At 41.4% G+C, this 7,574-nt stretch overlaps 1 non-coding gene across 1 annotated transcript; it reads right to left on the reverse strand.

Moving 5' to 3' along the window:
* Positions 1-5,945: 5,945 nt before the first annotated feature.
* LOC114840011 lies at positions 5,946-6,088 on the reverse strand. Its single transcript, XR_003782342.2, has one exon. It is a non-coding gene; the product is annotated as a small nucleolar RNA SNORD15 (small nucleolar RNA).
* Positions 6,089-7,574: the final 1,486 nt, after the last annotated feature.

A 7,574-nucleotide genomic window follows, 5' to 3' on the forward strand; every position in this document is an offset into this window, starting at 1 on the left:
GCATTTTCCCCGTTAGCAGTGGCATTTTTAGTGGCAGGTTGAATTAGCAGTGGCACTTTTAGTGGCATGTTGAGATGCCACGGCATCTTCCCCGTTAGCAGTGGCATTTTTAGTGGCAGGTTGAATTAGCAGTGACATTTTTAGTGGCATGTTGAGATGCCGGTGGCAGGTTGAGATGCCAACGATTTTTCCTGAGATGCCACGGCATCTTTCGCCGTTTATATGGTATTTCTGGTGGCAGCCTGAGATGCCACAAATTTACTGGACCGATTATGGGATAGAACGGTGGCAAACAAGGGCTGTGTCCGAAATCACCCACTACTCAACATATACAACCAAACCAGTAGCCTGTCTTACTGTAGAGGAAAGAGCATATCCGACTGCAACTGCTGGTATTTGTAGCATTTGCTAGTGAGATACCTTATAGTTTATAAATGTTAACATTTGCCAATATTACACTTGGTAGCATTTTCAGGACCCTATTTGTTCAATCGTTTTCAACGTTTCTTTGATTATTTATAATATTTTATTTGTATTACAGTCTGTTATGTTGCAGTGCTAAGGAAAGAAATTGGTGGTAGCCTATTTTTGTATTTTTATTTAAAATGCAATGACAAAATACTTTACTCACTCAAATAAAAGACTGCAGTTTAAAGCATGATTACATTAGGGGAACAATATTTAGGACGGTGCCCCCTTTATGTTTTAAATCTTGATGTTTTAAATCTTTTTTTTTCAGACCCTGATTAGCAGAGATCAGCAGGACGACTACAGCTTTCTGAAGAGCGATTGTGAAGCTCCGACTGGCCAGCTCCGACTGGCTACTGCCATGCTGGCAGTAGCCCATCTCCCGGATAAAAAATGTGGGCCGTCGGTGGAGCTGAGACCGAATATGAAGCCTGTAGCAACTATATATAAAAAAAAAATATGTATTGCTAGTGACAGCCGAAGATAGACAGGATGGGGCACAGAGAGAGAGGGGAAGACATGCAGCAAAGGGCCGCAGGTTGGATTCGAACCCCCCATTGGCATTTCAACCTGTAAACATTTGGTGAGGTATGCTGATGTCAATATGCATCTGCTTTAGGCTACTAATGGATAATAGTACTGAGTTTGTGAAGTGTTTAAAACTCCTACATAAATATCCTCACAGAGAGTACAACACCAGTGAAGAGACTCATCAAATAGCAGCCAGTGACTTATAATTTAACTGCACATGGGAATGGAAGCAACAGTATTAGTTTCTGAGCAAGCACTGGCTTCGTCTTTTGCATCTTGCAAGTTGCTATATCCAATAGGGTACATCTAAAGTAAAATAACCTTTTCTTTCACCTGCACTCTTGTTAGCATTCATATTAAAAACGTGCCTATATACTGTATTGTTTATGCTATCATTGTTTTCTCCTGTCACCAGCAGGCACATAAGCACAGACAGAAAACAAAGGAGCATAGATAAAAGCAGATAGACATAGAACACATAAATCACATAAATACAGCACATGAGCACCAAAATCAAATGCATCATGTTTTATGCAATCGTTAGTTTTTATTATGTAGCCTAGAGCACAAAATGTTTATGAAAGGTTCCACACAGCATACATAAACCTCACTTTGCATTATAATATTAATCATCTGAATACAGTTTGCTAAATTAAATTCAATAGAAGAAATATACAGGTGCTGGTCATTAAATTTGAATATCATCAAAAAGTTGATTTATTTCAGTAATTCCATTCAAAAAGTGAAACATGTATACATTCATTCCACACAGACTGATATATTTCAAGTGTTTATTTATTTTAATTTTGATGATTATAACTGACAACTAATGAAAAACCCAAATTCAGTATCTCAGAAAATTTGAATATTGTGAAAAGGTTCAATATTGAAGACACCTGGTGCCACACTCTAATCAGCTAATTAACCCAAAAAACCTGCAAAGGCCTTTAAATGGTCTCCCAGTCTATTTCTGGAGGCAACACAATCATGGGGAAGACTGCTGACTTGACAGCTGTCCAAAAGACAACCATTGACACCTTGCACAAGGAGGGCAAGACACAAAAGGTCATAGCTAAAGAGGGTGGCTGTTCACAGAGCTCTGTGTCCAAGCACATTAATAGAGAGTCGAAGGGAAGGGAAAGATGTGGTAGAAAAAAGTGTACAAGCAATAGGGATAACCGCACCCTGGAGAGGATTGTGAAACAAAACCCATTCAAAAATGTGGGGGAAATTCACAAAGAGTGGACTGCAGCTGGAGTCAGTGCTTCAAGAACCACCACGCACAGACATATGCAAGACATGGGTTTCAGCTGTCGCATTCCTTGTGTCAAGCCACTCTTGAACAAAACACAGCGTCAGAACCGTCTCGTCTGGGCTAAAGATAAAAAGGACTGGACTGCTGCTAAATTTTGCATTTCCTTTGGAAATCAAGGTCCCAGAGTCTGGAGGAAGAGAGGAGAAGCACAGAATACACGTTGCTTGAAGTCCAGTGTAAGGTTTCCACAGTCAGTTATGGTTTGGGGTGCCATGTCATCTGCTGGTGTTGGTCCACTGTGTTTTCTGAGGTCCAAGGTCAACACAGCCGTCTACCAGGAAGTTTTAGAGCACTTCATACTTCCTGCTGACCAACTTTATGGAGATGCAGATTTCCTTTTCCAACAGGACTTGGCACCTGCACACAGTGCCAAAGCTACCAGTACCTGGTTTAAGGACCATGGTAACCATGTTCTTAATTGGCCAGCAAACTCGCCTGATCTTAACCCTAGAGAAAATCTATGGGGTATTGTGAAGAGGAAGATGCAATACGCCAGACCCAACAATGCAGAAGAGCTGAAGGCCACTATCAGAGCAATCTGGGCTCTCATAACACCTGAGCAGTGCCACAAACTGATCGACTCCATGCCACGCCGCATTGCTGCAGTAATTCAGGCAAAAGGAGCCCCAACTAAGTATTGAGTGCTGTACATGCTCATACTTTTCATGTTCATACTTTTCAATTGGCCAACATTTCTAAAAATCTTTTTTTGTATTGGTCTTAAGTAATATTCTAATTTTCTGAGTTACTGAATTTGGGATTTTCATTAGTTGTCAGTTATAATCATCACAATTAAAATAAATAAACATTTGAAATATATCAGTCTGTGTGTAATGAATGAATATAATATAAAGTTTCACTTTTTGAATGGAATTACTGACATAAATCAACTTTTTGATGATATTCTAATTTTATGACCAGCACCTGTATACTGACATTTAGTTTGGGGGGTTTTAGATGGAACCCACAGTGTTAATAAATACAGCATTTGTTGGTACAATTTTTTAATGTTTCGTTCAGATGTACTGTAAATGCTCTATAAGTCTGAAATCTTACTTGGGAAAAACATAAATTATCAATAACATACTTTTTTTACTGCAGGAAAACCTTCTTATCCAACATGAAACTCCCTGCTGTCCTTTTCGATGGACAGAGAAGAAAAAAAAGAAGCCATCCAGGAGATGGACACCTGGGATGGGGAACTGGATGAGGATTCTCCAGCAGAAATTTTTACATTTGTCTTAGAAAAAAAAAGGACGACAACTTCCAGGAAGAATTTGTTAATAAAAACAATTACAGACTCTTCACAAGATTTGAGGAACAGTGATTGTTAAAATATTTTTATATTATGTTATATTAAAGAGTTTATACAGCGTAGTAATTCATACCAACCTTTGTACATGGTTTTAATGTATGCACAGATACATATGAATATCACCTAGTATAGTAAGCTATAAATGTTGAGGGTTTAAAGTCAATAATTTTGGATAGGTCATCTGTTACAACATCTTGTTTAATTTACAATCCGAAAGGGACAGCTGCTACAGGAGGCCAGTGGCAATTGCCACAAACATTGGCCGGTGCTTTACCAAGTGTAAGCCTATAGCCTAAATATTGTTCCCCTAATGTAATCCTGCTTTAAACTGTCTTTTATTTGAGTGAGTAAAGTTGACTATTGAAAAAATGAACAAATAGGGTCATGAAAATGCTACCAAGTGTAATATTGGCAAATGTTAACATTTATAAACTATAAGGTATCTCACTAGCAAATGCTACAAACACCAGCAGTTGCAGTTGGATATGTTCTTTCCTCTACAGTAAGACAGGCTACTGGTTTGGTTGTATATATTGAGTAGTGGGTGATTTCAGCCCTTGTTTGCCACCGTTCTATCCCATAATCGGTCCAGTAAATTTGTGGCATCTCAGGCTGCAACCGGAAATACCATATAAACGGCGAAAGATGCCATGGCATCTCAGGAAAAAACGTTGGCATCTCAACCTGCCACTGCTAACTCAACCAGCCACTAAAAATGCCACTGCTAACGTGGCAGATGCAGTGGCATCTCAATCTGCCACCTGAAATGCCACTGCGAGCTGCCGATGCCGCAAATTGAGCTAGCCCCTGCTGGAAAAAGGTGGCAAAAGCAGTTAAATCTGCAAAACTCACCTTCAGGATGCTCATCCTTGCTGAACAAAGTTGCTGCAAGGTCAGGTTCAGCTGGTGAGCATAGCAGTGAACAAACTGGGCATGTGGGTATGTCTCTCTCATAGCCTCTGTACCCCTCGAGTTTCCACCCATTACAGCCACACCATCATAAGTTTGAGCGATCAGCTTTTCTCCCAACTTCAGTGGTTCCAGCACACCCTTGATGCTATTAGAGAGGCTGAGTCCAGTTTTATCTTTGACTTTCACAAACTCCAAAAACCTCTCTGTCACTGTATTGTCAGACAACATGTATCGTAACACAACCACCATTTGTGATTTACAGGAGACATCAGTTGTCTCATCTGCCTGTATGGCAATAAATGATGTCTCGTCCCCTTGCTTGACTATCTCCTCCCTGTACACTTCATACATACAGTCTGTTTTGAACAGTGCTGGATGTCCCTTTTATAGACTGATAATATATATATATATATATATATATATATATATATATATATATATATATATATATACACACATACAGTATTTGATCCCCTGCTGATTTTGAATGTTTGCACACTGACAAAGAAATTATCAGTCTATAATTTTAATGGTAGGTTTATTTGAACAGTGAGAGACAGAATAACAAAACAAAAAATCCAGAAAAACCCATGTCAAAAATGTTATAAATTGATTTGCATTTTTATGAGTGAAATAAGTATTTGACCCCTCTGCAAAACATGACTTGGTGGCAAAACCCTTGTTGGCAATATCCATCCACGACCCATTTTCAATGCCGTGGATGAGGGAAGAAGGTTCTCACCCAAGATTTGACAGTACATGGCCCCGTCCATCGTCCCTTTGATGCAGTGAAGTTGTCCCGTTCCCTTAGCAGAAAAACACCCCCAAAGCATAATGTTTCCACCTCCATGTTTGACTGTGGGGATGGTGTTCTTGGGGTCATATGCAGCATTCCTCCTCCTCCAAACACAGTGAATTGAGTTGATGCCAATAAGCTCGATTTTGGTCTCATCTGACCACAACACTTTCACCCAGTTCTCCTTTGAATCATTCAGATGTTCATTGGCAAACTTCAGACAGGCCTGTACATGTGCTTTATAGAGCAAGGGGACTTTGCGTGTGCTGCAGTATTTCAGTCCTTCATGGCGTAGTGTGTTACCAATTATTTTTGTGGTGACTATAATCCCAGCTGCCTTGAGATCATTTACAAGATCCTCCTTTGTAGTTCTGGGCTGATTCCTCACCATTCTCATGATCATTGCAACTCCATGAGGTGGGATCTTGCATGGAGCCCCAGACCGACAGAGATTGACAGTTCTTTTGTGTTTCTTCCATTTGCGAATAATCGCACCAACTGTTGTCACCTTCTCACCAACCTGCTTGGCAAAGGTCTTGTAGCCCTTCCAGCCTTGTGTAGGTCTACAATCTTGTCTCTGACATCCTTGGACAGCTCTTTGGTCTTGGCCTTCTCAGACAAATGCCTCGATGTCCTCAACTGAAGAAACACACTGCTCTGGGGTACTGAACCCAAAGACACAAAACATGACTCTGAGGCCCCAAAGACAGGCTGTGTTCCATTCCGACTCGTCATCATATCATCACTGAAGGCACTGGTGTTGAAGTTTAGTGTATAGGCGTTGATTTGGGACTGACCCTGTCTAAGCAGTACAGCGGTGTCTACATAGTAGTTGACTGGGTCTCCACTGTGGATCATCAGGCCGTCAACAAACCTATATATGTATACACAGTATCTCACCAAAGTGAGTACACCCCTCACATTTCTGTTAATATTTGATTATATCTGTTCATGTGACAACACTCAAGAAATGACACTTTGCTACAGTGTAAAGTAGTGAGTGTAAAGCTTGTATAACAGTGTAAATATGCTGTCCCCTCAAAATATCTCAACACACAGCTATTAATGTCCAAACCGCTGGCAACAAATGTGAGTACACCCCTATGTGAAAATTTCCAAATTGGGCCCAATTAGCCATTTTCTCTCCTGGTGTCATGTGACTCGTTAGTGTTACAAGGTCTCAGGTGTGAATGGGGAGCAGGTGTGTTAAGTTTTGTGTCATCATTCTCACACACCCTCATACTGGTCACTGGAAGTTCAACATGGCACTGCATAGCAAAGAACTCTCTGAGGATCTGAAAAAAAGAATTGTTGCTCTACATAAAGATGGCATAGGCTATAAAAAGATTGCCAAGACCCTGGGTTTAACAGGACAGATTCCACTCAGAACAAGCCTCGCCATTTTCGACCAATGAAGTGGAGTGCACGTGCTCAGCCTCATATCCAGAGGTTGTCTTTGGGAAATAGATGTATGAGTGCTGCCAGCATTGTTGCAGAGGTTGAAGGGGTGGGGGGTCAGCCTGTCAGTGCTCAGACCATTCACGGCACACTGCATCAAATTGGTCTGCATGGCTGTCGTCCCAGAAGGAAGCCTCTTCTAAAGATGATGCACAAGAAAGCCCGCAAACAGTTTGCTGAAGACAAGCAGACTATGTACATGGATTACTGGAACTATGTCCTGTGGTCTGATGAGACCAAGATACAATTATTTGGTTCAGATGGTGTCAAGCATGTGTGGCAGCAACCAGGTGAGGAGTACAAAGACAAGTGTGTCATGCCTACAGTCAAGCATGGTGATGGTAGTGTCATGGTCTGGGGCTGCATGAGTGCTGCCGGCACTGGGGAGCTACAGTTCATTGAGGGAACCATGAATCCCAACATGTACTGTGACATACTGAAGAAGAGAATGATCCTCTCCCATTGGAGACTGGGCCACAGGGCAGTATTCCAACATGATAACGAACCCAAACACACTTCCAAGACAACCACTGCCTTGCTAAAGAAGCTGAGGGTAAAGGTGTTGGACTAGCCAAGTATGTCTGCAGACCTAAACCCCATTGAGCATCTGTGGGACATCCTCAAACAGAAGGTGGAGGAGTGCAAGGTCTCTAACATCCACCAGCTCCGTGATGTCGTCATGGAAGAGTGGAAGAGGACTCCAGTGGCAACCTGTGAAGCTCTGGTGAACTCCATGCCCAAGAGGGTTAAGGCAGTGCTGGAGAATGATGGTGGCCACA

This window comes from Esox lucius, chromosome 1, assembly GCF_011004845.1.
Source record: "Esox lucius isolate fEsoLuc1 chromosome 1, fEsoLuc1.pri, whole genome shotgun sequence".
NCBI lineage: Eukaryota > Metazoa > Chordata > Actinopteri > Esociformes > Esocidae > Esox > Esox lucius.